The 19,159-nt window shown below is 40.0% G+C and overlaps 1 protein-coding gene and 1 long non-coding RNA gene across 2 annotated transcripts in view; both read right to left on the reverse strand.

Annotated features, from left to right (window-relative positions):
- zbtb4 (zinc finger and BTB domain containing 4) overlaps positions 1-15,847 on the reverse strand; it is a 36,869-nt gene extending 21,022 nt beyond the window's left edge. The window contains exons 1-2 of the mRNA XM_014019501.1: positions 15,603-15,847; positions 10,115-10,236 (exon numbers count right to left, since the gene is read on the reverse strand). The gene's annotated coding sequence lies outside the window, so the exon portion shown is untranslated. The remainder of the gene's footprint in view (positions 1-10,114; positions 10,237-15,602) is intronic.
- A 786-nt stretch (positions 15,848-16,633) lies between these two features.
- Positions 16,634-19,100, reverse strand: LOC106525316 (uncharacterized). Its single transcript, XR_001311101.1, has 2 exons — positions 17,620-19,100; positions 16,634-17,215 (listed from the first exon to the last, which is right to left on the reverse strand). It is a non-coding gene; the product is annotated as an uncharacterized LOC106525316 (long non-coding RNA).
- Positions 19,101-19,159: the final 59 nt, after the last annotated feature.

Consider the following 19,159-nt stretch of genomic DNA (forward strand, 5'->3'; position numbering starts at 1 on the left):
CACACACACACACACACACACACACACACACACACACTACTTTATATACACAAAGCCCAGCGATAGGGGGAGGGAGGGAGAGGCAGAAGGGAGACAGAGTGGGAGAGCAGGCGAGCAAGAGGACGCCATTTAAGCAGTTTGTTACGAGCACTGCAAGTCCCCAAAATGGCTGAAAACAAACAGGAACCATGCCAACTCCAAAAAACCCCGGGCACACAAGTGCAGCCGGACAGACGGGCAGACAGACAGCCGGGGAGTTAAGAGGAAGAGACGGCAGCCAAAGTGAGGCAGGCGGGCTGGAGGACGGGAACCGGCCGCAGTCGAATGGAGGACGGGAGCAAAGCGACGTGAAGTTGAGGAGGGGGAACATGGAGGCGTTAAAGGGGATCTCCTGCCGTCGAGGGCTGCACTTCGATAAAAGTTTCAGGGGCTGAGACAGAACGGAGACAATCGACGCAGCGGAGGCCCGAGACGTCCTGACTTCAAGTCCCTGCTGTGGGTCGAGCCCTGATACGATTGTCAAGTATGAAACATCTAATCAGACCAATGATTCAACCCATTATATTGTTTCTAAACRAACATGAAGGCAGCCAAAACTATCAGAGACTAAAACGACTGTCATGGGTACGGCAGGTTGTGAATGACGGCACAAGAGTCTTCAAAGCCCCTTCTCTCTGGTTAAAGTGAAATTAGCCTCAATCCATAAACACAAACTGTTTCCATAAGTGAACAGTGAAAACGTTGTTGTTGTTTTTTATATCTGTGATCTGTTTTATTGTTTTTAGTTATTTTTCCTTTCTGTGAAGCACTTTGTGATGTTTGTGTCTGTGAAAGGTGCCATAGAAATAAAGTTTACATAATTGCTTACTTACTAAACATACCAGAGAGCAAGCTCTGGGATTGTTACAAACAGGTTGTACACGCAAATACTTCAAAACAGGAGATTCCCATCTGAAGAAGCCTTTTCTACTGGAAGAAATACTCTAAAGTGTGTAGAGGCTGTAGTGAGTGGTCCAAGGAGCTGTGGATGTCTTTGTGTTTTGTTTATAGCCTGTCAAAGATGTCAGGTAGAGCTGCTTGATGACTGTTTTTGTCTTGATAATGGCACTAAACATGGAAAAATGTAGCCACCAATTTGAACAGTGAGTGGAAAAGGGGTATAAAGCATGACAAGCTTGGACTGTAACCCTCATATTTACAGTTAAAAGTCAAGACTGAGCATCACAGACATACTGGGTCTCAGTATGGCTTCAAAAATGAACCCCTCAACTAAGCTGCCCCTAGATGACCACATTCAGATRCTATAGAACCATAGGAAGAGTAGAATACAGTAAATACAATGTGTCTGTCTCTACATTATCCCATACAGCACCAGTGTCAGCTTACCTTCACACATGCTGAAAATTTCAGCTCTGTGGCTACATCCCTTGGTGGCTCAGAGGCTTAAAGGGATCCATGATTAGTTGTAACATTAGACTTTATTTGATAAGCATATATTTTAACTGTAAAATAAAGACTGTAAAAATACTGTAGGCTGTTTAGTTTTGTAAATTTTTAAATATATATTTTAACACAGACGGAGCCATTTTATTTACACACAAAGCATTCTGGATAAATGATGACSTGGATAGGTCCTCGGTGTGAGCGAGCTATATCCACCCTGAAGGTTAATCTTGGACAATATCTGATGATCGACTCTTTTAAATGAAACCAGAGAGCGTTGACAGAGAGGAGAAGGTAGAAATGACTCAGCCTGTAACTGAAAATATGGATGGAGGACAACAGAGCTGCTTCATGGAAGAAGAATCTCAGCTCAGACTGTTAAGCTGGAAACATACTCCCTGCGAACTGCCGAAGTCGGCAGGGGTTGTCGCAGTTTAATGACGAAAATTACATCACCGGGCTTCGCAGCGTCGTGTCGACAACCCCTTTTGGCACAAGCCCCCGGCAGAACTTTTTGACCCCCCTCCCTTGTCGACGGTAATGTGTGATTGGTCTGAACTGAAAGCGCTCGGATGGACACAGCAGAAGAAAAAAACAAAAACTCGCTTCTGACTAGAGCAGACTGTTTTGAGCAGTTTTAAAGATAGACAAACCGAGAAAGACTCATGTGTGTTTGTGCTGACAGCGCTATGCGCTGCATTTACTTCAACCACTCGGTTAAAAAAARGGGGAAAAATAAAATAAAAACGACTCACTCCCCGAGCCGACCAGGAAGCAGAGTTTTATAAAGATAGTCAAACCCTGAAAAACTCATGAATGGAGATAAACAGACATAACAGATAAACAGGCACGGAGGACTCTGAAACTGTGGAGCTTTTTAACCAGGACAGTGGGGGAACTCCACGCAGTGACGTATGCTTCAGGGAGGGGGGTTTCCCGAATTCGGCGCAGGGGTGTCGTAGGGACAATGARAGGTCTGTGCGAAAACGACTGCCGAACAACCACGTGACCGCGCATCGACCCGTCGGCGTCGGAGCGAGTATGTTCCCACCTTTAGCCTTTGCTCTAGCGCCAGTGCTATATTGCCTTACATGTATTAGCTCAGCGCTAGCGCGACAAACTAACACGCTAACCTGAGGTCCTCCATCCATATTTTCAGTTGCAGCTGAGTCATTTTTGCGTTCCCCTCTCTGTCATGTGGATGGAGGACCTCAGTGACGAGAGGAGAATGTGTAGCACTAAGCTAATACATAAATATGGTGATAGCGTCGGGGCTAATGCTAAAGCTAACAGGCTAAGCTGAGGTTCTTCTTTCATGAAGCAGCTCTGTTGTCCTCCATCTATATTTTCAGTTACAGACTGAGTCATTTCTACCTTCTCCTCTCTGTCAACGCTCTCTGGTTTCATTTAAGAGCCAGTCGTCTCAGATATTGTCCAAGATTAAACTTCAGGGTGGATATAGCTCGCTAGCAGCCTCACACGGAGGACCTATCCACGTCATCATTTACCCAGAATGCTTTGCATGTAAATAAAATGGCCCTGTCCATATAATATATTTTTAAACTTTTAGTGTAAAAATGATAAAAACTGAACATCCTACAGTATTTTTACAGTCTTTATTTTACAGTTAAAATATATGTTTATTAAATAAAGTCTATGTTACAACTAATCATGGGTCCCTTTAACAGCAGCAGGTTGATTTCAACCTATACTCCCTTTCAGTTTTGACATAGAGTAAATTTCAATGAGAGGGAAAGGTGTGCCAGGCCCATGTTAAAAGTGTTTTCGTAAGAGGGACTATTATCACACGCATCTTGTCCAGAACCCGTCTACAACACCATTTGGGAAGTCGCTCATGTTTGAAAACAAACGTTACTACATTGCAACTCAACAGTATACTTAATTAGACTTTCTCCGTGTGACAAACATTTACATTTTCTACACTTCAAAAACCACAATTTTTGATCACAAATAGTATTTAGAGTTTAAGTAGCATCATGTGTAAACAACATCAGTTTGCGTTGGAGAGGCCAAGTCACTTTAAACACTAAACTTAGCACAAAAAGTAAGTAAATTTGTGTTTGATAGGTTATTTCTTTGTTGTAACAATGYTTCTTGGCAATAAATCTTATACCGTTGGAAAGCCTGTTAATTTCCCTTTTAAATGGTGCCACATTTGTAAGAAACATGCATTTGTGAGATGGGCAACAGAGCTGAGTATGTGGATTGTGCACATTAAAAAAAATGCTAAAATCTTTCTACCAAACAGCTTATTTTGCTGTTGGTATTGATACGTGTTCTGAGCTTCTGGTGCCCCCAGGTGCTGTCAATCATTAGATCTATGACAAAGAAATAATCTACCTCCTTACTTATTGTGCTAGGCATTAAGTATTTCAAACAAAGGAGAATAAAGCACAGGCACTGACAGTAATAAGAAAAACTAAATTTAACATCCTGGTGTCTTTCGTTGTTAAGAATTGAAGCCATGATATACTATTTACAGAAGCTGCCATGTTGTATTTTTGGAACCAGAGTCTGTGCACAATGATTGCCAGCACACAGTCATGTCACTAATGTCACATGACATTTCTTTCTTACATGTAATAGCTAAACATATTAGAAAATGTCCAATTTGTTCATGTGGAGAGAGTACCTCAGTCAGAACTTCATGGTGTCTTTTTTGTTGTAAACCTTTAAAAGAGCTTCTTCCAGATATTATCTCTGCAACAAAATGCCTGAMTACTTATCTCCAAGTGTGAAATTAGTGGAATGCTAAGCTAAAAAAAGAAAGAGGGGAAAGCTACATGGACAGGAAAAGAATCTAGGGCAGGGACGCTCATTAACGGTCAATGTCCTCGGCTAAAAGAGTTCATGTGTTACCAGCGACAGGGCCGGTCTGTTAACTGCTTTAGGGTTGACTTATGGCTAAACTACAGCTACAGAACATAAGATGCTAGTTTGTTTAGCAGAAGCAGCTTCATAATCATGATACAGCCATCAGTCACTGATGCTCTGCACACTGTTTGCAGTTTGTCCTTTTTTTTTTTTTTTGTCACTCTGCTGTCAAAAACGTGGGAGTCTATTTTTGACAGCTCTTAAATTGGATGAACAGATTAGTTGTGGACTGTTATCACMAACAGGAAGCTATATCTCCCTGACAAAACCTTGGAAAAGTCATCCACATTTTTATCATGTCTGTTCTACTGCAATGCTTTGATAGTTGGTCCAAATTCATCGTCTTTGCTTTGTTTACGAACTACAGTTAGAATCTGAACACATAAATCTGGATTTGGCATCTCTCCACTGGGTTTTTGAATTTTATTGCTAATTTTTAAAGTCCCACATAGGAGTCAGGTGTGGGCCAAATCTGGCGTCAATATGTGGTCTGTCAACCAGATAGTGGGCCAAGTCTGGCAATGATGGTGTTGTTTTTAAGATGAGATGCCACAACTGGCCCGGTTGTGGTTTGCTTTATGTGGGTGCTGGTCCACGCATGGACCACATCTGGCAAATGAAGTCTGGGCCACCAAAGAGCCGTCATTCCGAGATATTTGGGCTGAGTGTCAAGAGTGTTGTTGGGTTGTGTGGGCCAGAACTGGGCCAGACCTACAGTATGTTGCTATGTGGGCATCTTCTACACCAGGGGTTCTCAAGCCATTTGGGTCTGGGGACCCCTTACAAGGGCGAAAAAATTCCAGGGACCCCCTCATAAACCTCATGCTGTTTTAAAAGTTTTTTTTTCTCATTTCAACCCCTAAATGTCATGGGAATATATATTTTTATTAAGTTTATTATGTTTGTTTTATTAGTTCATTGTTCTCCATGCATTTTTAAAAATAAAAACCAAATTAGCAATTTAGTGAATTTTTTTTGAGGACCCCCAAGTTACCTTTTACGAACCCCAGTTTGAGAACCTCTGTTCTATACAATACAGCAATCCAGACAGCTTCTCTAAGTTTCTCCAAGATGTTCTAAGATCTAAACTATTCAAGATAGAACTTGACACCAACCRTCTCTTATCTCCCCCTATCACGGACGGACGGATGGACAGACAGAGAGCATTTCTATGTCCCCCGCCTCGCCCACGGGAGACAAATATAAAAGTGATTGAGCTTTTGTTGTGGATAACTTGGTAATTGTTTACATCTGACTGTTCAAACTGAGATTATAATCTTACCTCTTTATTCTTTGACTTCTGACTCTTTTCCGACACATCTTTTCAATTTTTTTAAAATACAGACAAGGTGAAATCTGCTGTGAGTTTTGGTTTACTCTGAGTGAAATTTTAATTTTTTTGAGGCTTAATCAGGTCACTTTTTATTGAGTTCTGATATGTAAAACCCTAGAACTGAAAGAGAGTGGACTTTTTTCAAATTACTGCAACAACAAATCTCTTTGTTCTGCTTGTGCCATGGTTCTATACTTCTGTCCTCCGTCCAAAAGCTGTGGACTCGATGGACAAAACGATAGAGTCCTATAGCGCTACAGAACCCTCATACTTCCTACTGTCCCGTTGAGTGGAGACCGCCCCGTCGCACACAGCCCTCTGCAACTCTCCCACAAGTGCACACCAACTGAACCTTGACGCCAACACCCCCCCCCCGCCTGCCCTTTCCCTCTCTCCCTCTCTTTCATCACTCTATCTCACCCTCTTTGTACGCTGCCACACTCATCTCCATGGGAACCGCTCTGGGATTGAGTGTTGTTCCTGTGACCTCTCTGGCTCAGAGAGAGTTGGACAAACTTTTTACCCCCCTCGCCAAGCTACATCCTCTCTCACGCGCTCCTGCACGTCTTCAAAGCTTTACGGCGTGTGAAAACTGGATATAAAATTACGCTTGCACAAAAAAACAAAGTCAAGRGAAGCGCATGGCTGTGAGATGCTAACGGTTGGTCGGCTAAAACAATAGCTTGAGTGTGTGCGTGCATTTCAGCCGCTCAGTCCACACAAGAGCCTTGCCATTGTTCGGTGGCTGCAGCCAACTCTGTATTCTAAGACACGACGTTGTCCATCTTTGTCTCCTCGTGGATGTTTAGTCGATTACGGCTTCTCWTGCTACGCTACCATAGAACTCATGCATGTAAAAATGGAACAATAAAGGCATCTTATTGGAGAGAAACCGTTATCTGTTTGTCCCTCTTGAAAAAATAATCCTTGGCCACCCCTTGGATAAAAGTCTATCTCCATCACTAGTGTTGTCTCCACTACAGGGCACTGAGCAGACACGTAGTAGGTGGTAGAAAACCGGAGCAGTTGTCATTTAGCGAGTTGGTTTATTTGATTTTGTTTTACATAAGAATTTACAGCTTCTCATTAAAGTAAATTATTGTGCTTATGCAGGCTAGATAAATTACAACCTATCAAGATTGAGTTTATGCTTTTTTTAGGTTCTAAGAGTCATCAGACCTATTTTTGTTTCTCTGAACATTTCTGTAGTTTTTGTGTTGCTCTGTTTAAAGTAATAGGAGTCAACTATAACACACACAAAAGCAAAAAACAGTGTTGTCTGTGTTCTCCTTTTGGCAGTTGGTGATAAAAAACAACAGCCTGGTGCTCTAAAACTAAAAACAGTCTAATTGTTTCTGAGCACTTTGGGAACTGACAGATGGTGAACTTTGACCTTTTTAGCTGACTCATCCAGTTGTTTTACTGGAACCACGCGGCACCGTTTGCTGGTCAGAACAAGGACAGATTTCAGATCTGAGTCATGACTTCAGCACATCCTCTGGAGTTTCCTTATAAGCACAAAGTGAAAACATTAGGTTTAACTCAGTGTCTTTCTTTATTGTTGTTTTTGTAATTGTTACTAAATCAGGTGACCTATCTCAACCAATGAGAGATTAGGTCAGAGTTAGTTAAACTTGAAGAAAATTCCGTTATTTTTTATGTTTTTGTAATTTGAAGACTATTTTTGAATGTGTGAAATTTTAGGCCTTTTCCGCTCAAAACCATCAAACGTTGTTGGTACTGCTCAGAAAAGTGCTTCTGGATTAAATTTATTTATTTTATTTTACCGTTGTTTAACCAGGCAAGTCCCTTTGAGATCACAGATGTCTTTTTCAATGGAGGCCTGGGCCTGAAGACAAACTATTGTACAWGTTTTTGTAAAGACATTTTCTTCAAAGGACCCATAGATGAGATATTTATTCATCTTATTTTAACAAACTCTAGTTATCGCATATTTCTCTACCAATGCACTATATTTGCCTTTTACCCCACTACATCACTTGACTTAATCCTCAGTTTGAGAGTTCAGGTCAGGGTGGTGCCTATGTTCTCACAGGGTTAATAATACAAGTCATGTAAGATGCTCGGCTCCTCCTTCAAATGTCTTTTAACAGAGATGAAAAAAATATAATGAATTATATTGCAGGTATTGTACTGAGAAACAAAGCTACCGKGGAACATAGGTACAGAGATACAGTAGGAACTAGGGTACAATGGTACCTGGGGAACATAGGTACCAGGGTAGGTCTGGGGAACATACGGTAGGTAGAGGAAAACATAGGTATCGGTGCACATAGGTCCTAGGAAACATAGATATAGGGTAACATAGGTACCTGGAAACATAGGTACTAGGGAGCATTTGTTGAGGAAAACCATGGAGGTTCTATAGAACAGCTGGAGTGCTCAGAAACCAGGTGACCGTGTGATCGGCTGGTGAAGCTAACGGCTAAAGCAAAACGGTCAAGAGTCTGGATTTCTCATTACTGTACATGTTGACAACAGAGCAGAAAAAAAGGACGGACGATGTAGAAATAATAAAACTATTAATAATAATATTAACCCAATTATTATTAATATTTTACAGTTTATATAATCTAATGTTTTAAATAATGTCAGAAAAACTGTTTGTGTTATGGATTTATTAACAGAAGATAAACAGGAAAAYGTCTCATTTCACAACACAAGTCAGCAGATTTGATCTTATTTAGCTCAATGTGATCTGAGCAGAACATAATGTAACAGTTTAAAATTAAAGCAATTAGGGATGCATCGATATGAAAATTTCAGCCAATATCGATATCCGATATAATTATTGCTGTCATGGCCGATAACCGATATTTATCGATATTACACAAACACACAAATTATATTATACATATACGCACAAACACACTTGGGTCTTTTTTTGATACTGTAAATAAACAACCAGACCTCTGACACGGCTCCCTACTTCAGTTATTCCTGGCTGCGCAGCGTCAGGATCACTATTAAGATCAAACAGATGTCGCTCAACCAACTATCTCCCCTCCAAAACAGAAACAGGAAGCTAAAAAGTGGGAAATCAATATCGGACATTAGTATCGGCCCAGTTTTACATATCGGACCGATACCGATATTCTAAAAACTTACCAATATCGGCCGATTCCGATATCAATACCGATATATCATGCATCCCTGAAAATAATCTTATAAAGTCGATGTAATCACTGTTATTTATTGAACTGGTTAGCAGATATTAGCTTGTGGAGCATATATACAGAGTTTAGCACTGTTGAATCATGCTACAATTTAACACAAACTATTAAATGTTACTTTGTCCTCTGATTTATATTTAGACCTACAGTGTAAAATAATATTATAAATGTGAGTATTTTTAGGTTTCTGTTAGAGGAACCTGACTTGTTAAGAAGATGGTTAGCTAATAGAGACAAGATTCATCCTATAACCAGAGAAAAATTTCTAACTGCTGACTGGAAAATATAAATGTTCTTATTTTTTGACAGTGAGAAAAAATAATAAATATACTTTATTACTAGCTGAAGTCATCATTTGTCAACTAGCTAAAGTCTAAGTTACAGGCTGACTTCAGGTCTGGATTAGATCAGTTACTTATAAATTATATATTTTTCTGGTATAAATCTGCTGTTTTACATGATTGTTGAATGAAATTAACATAGTTATTAATTTATTGTATTTTTTAAATTAATATTAATTTATTGTAAAAGCATGACCGACAATCTGTGAAACAGATCCGGTTCAGCTGCTGTTTATCTATTAGTTTCTACAGAGGCTGTGAGCTGTTGCCCTTTTTGGACGCCATTTCTGGTCCTCCATGCTGTCACAGACACTACCAGTGGACGGTATGCACGGGGCTCAGTCTAGTGATCTATATTCAAGTCTATGAGGAAAACACAGGTACCGGTAAAACATAAGTCCTAGGATGTAGGGTAACATAGGTACCAGGAAACATAAGGGGGACCATAGGAATGACCCCAAGGGTCACATATCTCATGAACCAAAGAACCCATTTTATTAAAAGTTGCAGGAAGTACAAACTGAACACATCTCTACAACTGATAAATTGAAAGGGTTAGTCAACAAAAACAGCTATAACTAAGCTACAGCTAAATTTAGATGTGGTAAGAGCCATGAGTCACTCACAACATGGTATCTCATGACACTGCATAAGTTTTTAGCATAATGTTATTTTCAAAGTTTGACCAAAACAGCTTCCACTTTGTCATTTCCTAACATGAGATATTCAGTCTAAAACAGCCGTTTAACAGCAAAACTGCAAAACAATCAGAAACACCGCACAACTCTACAACCGATAATAAGTTTCTTCTTACTTTGAGGTTTCCTTCCTTCTTGTGTGACTAAATCCTGAGGCATGTTCGTGTGTTAGTAAACATTTATAGTCAGTGCAAGGAAGCCATGACTAACCTGCTCTCCAGCTGACTTGGCCTGAGATCAAAGTGGGTTCAGGGAGTTCGGATGTCAGCAGTTTCTTAAAGAGGAAGCGACATCTTTTCAGGGCCGACTCAACAAGTCCCTGCATCTGCGGCCTGTGCAAGACAACACACACACATCAGCACGGAAACACAAAACGAAAGCAAAGCACGGAGACGTTCTGCTGTAGCATGATGAAAAGAGCAGCACACGTTTAGATTTGTCTCTCTTAAATAAAAGTGGGTTTAATCCCACAGCGTTGGGGTGGTGGGGCGGTGAAACCTCAGCAGACAGGAGGAGGGACGACAAGCTGGAACGTCTTCAGCTATCTGTTAACAAAATCATACATCAATGTGGAGCTGAAAGGMCATCTGTAAGAGCAGAGGTGAAAATTTAATAAAAATCAGACCCCTCCAAGCTAAATACCTCAGTTCATCATCTAAAACTATGCATTTGTAAGTGACAAGTTAAAAATATTTTTTCTGAACAATTGGGTTTTTGTACATTATCAGTGATCCTACAAAMTATAAAAGGTAATTTATGTGAAAGTGGGGTCACAATTCTCCCTTTTTTATGGTTTTTAGTTGTTCACGTTTTTAGCAATCTTACTACTTCTGCCGACATTGCATTATTTTTTAGTCATCCAAACCTTCAGCACATTCAGATGTGTGCTTTTCAAAATATTAAACTTTATTTACAAATTATTCTACATAGAAACACATTTTCTTCTACCTAGCCCTAAGCTAACTTTAGCTTTTAACTTGCCTTTTAATAATTTAGGTTCCAGTCAGCTTTTTGATACTTTGTCGGCTACTTATAACTACCAATTTGTTGTTTTAGCTTTTGCTATATTTAGCTTTGAGTTATTCTTAGGTGTTAGCAAGTGTTCGGCTTCTTTTAGATGTTTTTTTAACTCTAACCACTTCATTTCAGCTTCTTCTACATTAAACCCAAAGAAATAGTTTGATTTTTAAGAGAAGAAACAAATCAAAATAACTTCCATACATCTAATAGCAGGTGATGCAAACGTATATATATTTTTTGTTTGTTTAAAGAGACAATTAATTACATGTAACAGAACAAGAAGCATTACAAAAGCGGGTATAAAACAAAAAGAAAAGCTCCTTTAGTAATTTTTCTCATAATAAACTAAATGTCACAAAAGGTATTCAAGGAACCTAAAAATCAAACTGATTTCAAACATTTTATGTAACTGTAATTTATATGGTCATCTTTCAAACAATGCATTAAAGGTGATTTCTATAAGAGCCCTGCATCATTTAAAGATACTTAACATGTCCTTTAAAGGAACTGTCCTGATCTTAGAAGTGGGGTTTGATGGAGACAATATGAACACTTCATATCTTACCTGCTGTAGACAGATTTTTTAATGAAAAGTTTCAGTTTGGAGAAAGTGAAAGAGCAATGTGTTACCATCATTGTACGTGACTTTCTGCTCTTAGCCACAGCCGCCACTTCTCATCACATTTCCACAAATTCATGAGCTAATGGCTAGTCTGAAAAGGGCTGAGATTAAAGCAGACCCCCGCCACCTCAAAACAACTCAAGTTTCTAACACTTCATATTTGTTTATAAACATTTACATCGCTGTCATTTGTGAATTACACGGTTCACACAGAATTCTACGGTTTATTTGTTAGCAGTTAGCAACAGCAGCTAGCTGTAGTCCTTCCGGTGAAACATGGAGCACCTCTAGCAGTTTTATCAAAATATTTGTGCAACAATTATGTTATAAAAAAACTGATAGCTGTGTTAAAATTTAATTAGTTTGTTGCAGAGATGTTCTAAGGTCTCGGCTCCRCTCAGATTAGCTGTTAGCTCATTCTAATCAGAATTAAACTCTGTTAATACAAACTGAGGTTGTTCAAAAGGTTTTCTACGACACATAAACTATTAATTGTTTATAACATTTCCACAGGAACCCTACTTGAAAAAGTATAAACTATCTCTGAGATCTATTTGAACACAGAAGTTGAAAAAAGTCTACTAGATTAGCAACATTAGCAGCTGTTTGTCTACATGTATGGAAATCCATGGCTTGTACTGCTAGYGAGCCCTGTCGATAAACACAACAATTATCAAATCCGTCTGTGTTTTTTCATGTTGCAGCTGGAGAACGATGAAGTCAGGTTCGACTTCAGAGGTAAGTGAAACGCAGCGTAGCGCTTTAAGTCTGATAAAAAGGTTCATCCAAGCAGCAAGATTCATGTGGTTTGACACAGCTGTGCTAAACTCGCCTGGAAAAAAAAAAAAACAATAGGTGGATCCATCAAAGTTTCAACTAACACTAAAAGTGGGTTTCGTCCACCGGAGCCTGACAAGCCTGTTTTTAGATGGCTAAAGAAGGCGCTGCCGAGCCACAACAACTAGCTGTCTCTGGGTTCAGAGGAGGAAAACGAGAGCATTTATGGGTGAATATGGGCAACGTGAGAGAGTTTAAGTCGGCGGCACATGATTGTGTAACGGGAGCGGCGGGAGAAAATAGGAATGGAAGAGCTGGAGCACGAACGTTGCCAAAGGAGACTAGAAAGGATAGGTGGAAAATCATCTGGGAGGGGTGTTATGTTGATATGGTGTGGAAGGGGAGGAGGAGGAGGAGGTGGGTTGGACGGCTGGTTTTTCCACTGCCTGAGAAAGAGGACTAGAGAGGGAGAGAACGGCTAAATCAAATTAATTAGCTCCTTCATCTCCAGGCAGCTACTCAGGCATGCTGTACTGGCAAGGAGAGACTGCAGGCACAAGAGAATAGAGGAAAAAAAGCGACAGAGGACACGGTGGAGGACTGAAAAGCCTGGTGTGTGCGTGTGTGTGTGTGTGTGTGTGTGCACCATTCAGGAGGACAGGCAGCGGAGGGGAGGGGTGCATAATTCTCTGATAAGCATGAGGGTTGTTTTGCTGGAGCTGCTGCTCAGCCATGAGGAGGAGGAGGAGGAAGTGGCTGAGGACGGCTGTGCTTTGAGGCGATGGTACTTCCTGTTTCTAGACAGCCTGTAGTTTGAAGGAACTGTAAACAACCCCCCCTCCCCCCCACACCTCTTTAAATAGCACAGAGGCACTTCAATGAGAGCCTTCCGGAAAGAGGGTGAGCCGAGCACAGCTTTGGAAAAAAGGAAAGTACAAAGACAGTTATGACGACATCGTAATAAAAAAAAAAACAAAATCATAAATCTGCTGCACCKCCGGGGGGATGGGGGGACACACAGGACAAAAGACCGAAAAAAGGTAATTCGATTTCGTGAGACTCAACACTCAGATTACATGTTGGGGATTACTCTCAGCTACTACCACGCCAAACTTTAGCTCGATAACTATCAAACTGACTGAATTTTAGGTAGTTTTGTGGTTTTTTAAAGCGAGCTCACTGCAGTGGCCATCTTTAATTGTTTGAGCTCCAGAAGTTAATTCACTCTAGATGTACATGCAACAAATATTTCTTGTTCATTTTATATAAATGTATGAAGTGTTTTGTGAGATATTTTGCTAACAGACAGAACTGACACCAAACAGTTGATGTTAAAATTTTAAAAGAAGATCTTGCACACTTTCCTAGAGTTCAGTGTGTGTGTTAGAGGATTAATCTCAGCTACTAACAYGCTAAACGTTAGCTTGATATCTGTGAAACTGACTGTGTTTTAGACATTTTTGTGTTTTCTAATGTGAGTTAGCTGCAGTGGCCAGCTTTAATTGGGTGGGCTCCAAAGGCTGATCAACTCTAGAAGTGCATCCAATTAATAATTCTTGTTCATTTTATGTAAATCGGTGAAGTGTTTCTTGAGAYATTTTGCTAACAGACAGAACTGAYTCCAAACAGTTAATGGCAACATTTCAAACAAAGATTTTGCACACTTTCGTAGCCTTTAGAATGCTTTGGAGGATTAACCTCAGCTACTACCACGCCAAATTTTAGCTCTGTATTTGTAAAATACACCGAGTTATAACCATTGTTCTGTTTTTTAAGTTCAGTTAGCTGTGACGGCCATCTTGAATCTGGGCGACTCCAAAACGTAATCAGTTGTAGATTCACACCTGATGATTATTTTAAGAGCGTTCTGCTAAAATCTGTGCAGGAGTTCAGGAGATATTTTGTTAACAGACACACACGAGCAAAAACACAATCCTCTGCCAGGGGATGCTGCTAAAATTGTGTAAAAAAATGCTTTTTTATGAGAAGAAAAAAAAGAAGAGCATGAAAGACGAAGCTGAGAGAGAGATATGGTGTAAAGATAGTTTAAACCGTCCAGGCTGTCAGGGATTACCAAGCAAATAGAAAAAACACAAAAAACAATGAAATGACAACAATGTTTGAATGAGGAGAAAAAGGGAGAAAGGCCAAGCTGATYCACAACCAGCGTTAAAAAAAGAAGCTTCCTTCAAGCTTAATGAGCGAGAAGTGAATGAAAATGGTGCCTGACAGAGGGGGAAGCGGGAAAACCAGTGCCAGGGGTCAAAACCTCGGGAAGAGAGAGAACTGGACAGCTCAGAGCGGCAGATGAAACTTGGCTGCACTGTAAGTGTCCGAGATTAGCACTAAGCTGATTGAAGTGTGAGGCTGGATCAGGAGAAATTAATTTAGCAAACCCGGATCGTTCCAGGAAGTGGTTGAAAGGAAAGAAAACATTTGGATGAAACCCTTTGGATCGAATCCCGCCCGAACGTTACCCTCTTGTCTTTTCTGCAGAAAGAAGCAGCACCTGGAGAAAAAAAAGGGGGGACGGTGGGGGTCTAAAAAGACGACGGCGAACGCAAGTAGGGGGTGCTTCAAAGAGAGGTTTTGGATGATGGAGGGGAGGATGAAAGGAAGATGAAGACGCCCCGGCAGTGGCTCACATCGGCCAAAACAAACACGGAGAGAACAGGACATTCTCTCGTGGAGGGAAACGGGGCCGGCCTGTTCTGATGAGCTCTGAGAACGCCGTGCCTCCGACTCTGCGTCACCTAGTTTTATAACACAWCACCAGCCTGGTGCAGAATTAAAGGGGAAAACACAACTTTCCCTCCTTTTTATGTCCATATAGTAAAATGCACTAAAGGGACGTGGTGGTTTGGCGGTCAGTGCCACGGTCCCATCATTCTGGGGCTACAAGTTCGAGCATCAAGAAGCAGTAAAGAAAAAAAATTACAAAATCCCTTATATTTAACTCATCCTTCATGTGTGTGTGTGTGTGTGTTCCAAACTGCAAGGCAGTGCATGTCGTTGCGCAGGGCCCTGGACATTCGTTCCCCCGTGTCTGTCGTGTGTGTGTTTCTCCGGACAGATGTTCAAAACTGCAAATTTCGTTCTGCATTACATCTTGATGTTGTGTTTGAATGACAATAAATGATTCTTGATCTTGATATTTTTTCCTCAGCTCTAAAATAAACCTAACAAACAGCTGTGTGATCAGGTTATGGTTCTGCAAATCGGCTAAAGTTTTCAGCCTTTTAGTTCAGGCTGCAGGAAATATGCAACTCCTCCTCTTACCAACACGCTGCTGCTGCTGCTGGTCGTGTGTGCGCTCGCCTCCTTTATTTGTGCTACGAAGCGGCCCCTCCTCCTGGTTCCTCAGCAGACCCTGAAAACACACCGACACCACCAGACAAGAGCTCCCCCTACATATGTGAATGTTCACCCCTCAAAGACACGCGTTACCATAAATAAAACTAATTATTATTAGGTCGTAATTTATTTTTGTCCCCATTATAATCCTTAATATTATTATTTATATAAGTGGGTTTTTTTTTTACTCAAAGGCCAGGGAATAAGCCAGAAATGAATAAAACATATTTTGTAAGGAGAAATAATCTGAATATTTTGTTGTAATTTTTGCACCTTTAATTGATTTTAATCAGTTAGTTTGCAGACTATTTTAAAGGTACTCTTGATAAAATGGTTTTTAGTGCTATACTCATATTTTTATGTTCCACAAATTTGTTTACTCTGTGTTCAGAGGCTCTCAAACTGGGGTCCGTGAGAGGTATCTTGGGGGTCCTCAAAAAATTTAACTAAATTGTTAATTTGGTTTTTATTTTTAAAAATGCATGGAGAACAATGAACTAATAAAACTAATATAATAAACTTAATAAAAATACACTGCTCAAAAAAATAAAGGGAACACTTAAACAACGCACGCTAACTCCCGATCTTAATCAATGAAATATTCACATTGAGTACTTTGTTCTGTACAGAGTTGAATGTGCTTCACAAAAGTTAGATTTACTTGGACTTAGCGTGCGTTAAGTGTTCCCTTTATGTTTTGAGCAGTGTACATATTCCCATGACATTTAGGGGTTGAAATGACAATAAACTGTCTTTTAAAAACAGCATGGGGCTTATGAGGGGGTCCCTGGAATTTTTTTCACCCATGTAAGGGGACCCCAGACCCAATGGCTTGAGAACCCCTGCTCTTTATTAGGCACTTTTTGGCAACGTGAATCATTATTTTAATAAAACTTCTGTAATTTATCACTAGATCGATAACACTGGTACAGTATAGTTTTAACACTGGTGTTTAATATTTAAGTTTTTTACTTATTCAAGGGCATCAACTGAAAGTTATTTTCTATAATTTAGTAAAACATGAATTGTTATTTCTGTCTTAGCCTAGCTAATGTTGCCATGTTWATTACATAACGTTTTTGTATAAACTATAATCTGACACTGTGTGGTGCTTTAAGGCAGCGCAGACATTTTTACAGCTGTTGACAGCTGCACTAACGGTCCCCCTGGCTACAAACCTGACACCACTGTGTCGCTTCTGCACCGACTTCCCGGAAGCGGTAGAGGGAGCGCGTCCTGACAGCCTCCCGGGGAGCTTCGGTCCATGAACATGTGGTTGTGCAATATCTCTTTGCAGCGGTGGTCGTGCTCACTCTGAACCAGTGGAGGGAGCCAACTGGTCAATAAAAGGAATCCTTTGTATGCTCATGGTTTGGCACATGGTGAACAAAGTGATTTACTGTCACGTTTTCTCTCTGAGCTGTCAGACACACAACTCTTTATGATAACTACACAGAATATGATCTGAATACCTATGGACAGTGAAGATGTGCTTTCTATCTGACCTCTGAGCTTCACTGATGCTTTTCTTCAGGGACCTGACCAAAAAACAGAATACAAAAAACACATTTATACTACAGGAAATAAAACTCATCTTTATCCTAATTCTAATTAACTCTAACATATGTATGGTATGCTAACATCACTGGCACAATGACATCAAATGAGCCCAATATGATAAAAACACATACMCCACTATGTTGCTTTAGTGTCTTTATTTTAATAAATTAAAGCAATAAATACATGAAACATTTAATTTCTTTACATCATTACATTTGAAACATTAGAAAACACTAAACTAGTTACAATAATGCAAATATATTGTGGTTTAAACAGTTTAGCTTCAACTTCCTGGGGAGAATTAAGCCATGTTAACATGTTTTAATACATTTATTAAACAGCAATTGATGGGGCAGAATTTATAGCTCTTAGAGAATCTTACCTTGACCAGTTTACAGCTTTGCTCAGGTGAACAGAGCTACAGATAAACGCTGCTTGGTTCTTTTATATTGTTGCACAATAGACTTGTGATTTGAAATATATATTACTTACACTTTAATAACGACTCTGTAATAAATCACGACGTCCTTCTAATAATAACAACTACACATAGAGCAGTTTATAATAAAATATTGTSCCAAACAGCGGCCATAATTTTCAGAAAAACAGACCAAAGCGCGTAGATAAGCTAACAAAATGGCTACAGCTCGACTGGAAGAGAACTCGATTTTGCGAAGCAGACTTCCGCGCAGATTCGMCGTTTATTAACCGAACCACTGTAACGATACGAAGTTATACTGTCGACCCAGACAGCTGTTCATTTTCTACCCCGTTAGTTTGATATTGTTTACGAATATGAGCCCGTTTGTTTCTTAAAGTCGCCTAAGAGAATATTCCAGACTCCATCTTTCCTCGTTCACAACAAGAAGCGTATCTCCCGAGCKCCGCCATGTTGAGCGCGGCAAGCTAGTGTAGCATCAGAAAAATAAAATAAATATATCATTAAAAAAACGACGTTTTCACCCACTTTAATCTAACCGAATCGACTTTAAAATTAAGAATAACCATCTCACATTAGCAGCGGGTTAGTTAAATAAGTTGTAACACAACGTTTAATACTAGCCTAAATCGTCAGACCTCGTTAACTAACGTAAACCGTGGCCCTGGTAGCGAACATAACTTCAAAATACGCTATACATAATAATAATAATAATAATAATACAATCTATATTTGAGATTCAACAAACATAGAGGGTGTTTAGCTGATACATTGTCGTGATAAGGCGTACTACTTTCAGCTAGAATGACCACTCGTTAAAAAATAAAGCCAGAGAAAAAAGAAATAAATACATTATCCATCATACATGTTAGTCAACATTACATAATACTTAGGCAAATAAATAGCTACGACAAATAAAAAGTCAGACCTCTACCGTCAACACTACTGCTTTTCCAAACGTGGCCTACAACACATTTGGTCATTTTTACAAAAATATTAAAAACTTAATCACAATCCAACAGTACCGTATGAAAGAAATCCCTTTCGCGGTACGTATTTGTTAAAGTCATAAAGTCATGTCAAAAAATAAGCGTGAAATGAACAGTCGAGGCTTCGCCCGGAATTTCCCATGGGGCATGCGGAAAATCCACTCCCGACAGCAGGCCACCCTTCCTACTTGAGTCCGAGGCTTGCGGTTAGGTCCCACAGATCCGAAAAGTCGCCCAACGAAATCGCAAAAAAGTCTATATATTCTTAAAATGGCTTAAAAATAATCCGTTTCTCCATGTTTTGAGGAAAAAATAAAACATGTTTCACCATTTTCCCCCCTCTAGTTTCACCAAAGACATTACAGGCCTTAGCTCTGAGGCTCTTTTCTTTAGAACCCAGGCTGATCCAGAGCGAGACGAACAAGAACGCAGGGATTTTTTTTATTTTTGCTCAGAGGGAAGAAAGTCACATCGGCCGTACTCGGCAAACATCG

Source organism: Austrofundulus limnaeus, unplaced genomic scaffold (genome assembly GCF_001266775.1).
Source record: "Austrofundulus limnaeus strain Quisiro unplaced genomic scaffold, Austrofundulus_limnaeus-1.0 Scaffold223, whole genome shotgun sequence".
NCBI lineage: Eukaryota > Metazoa > Chordata > Actinopteri > Cyprinodontiformes > Rivulidae > Austrofundulus > Austrofundulus limnaeus.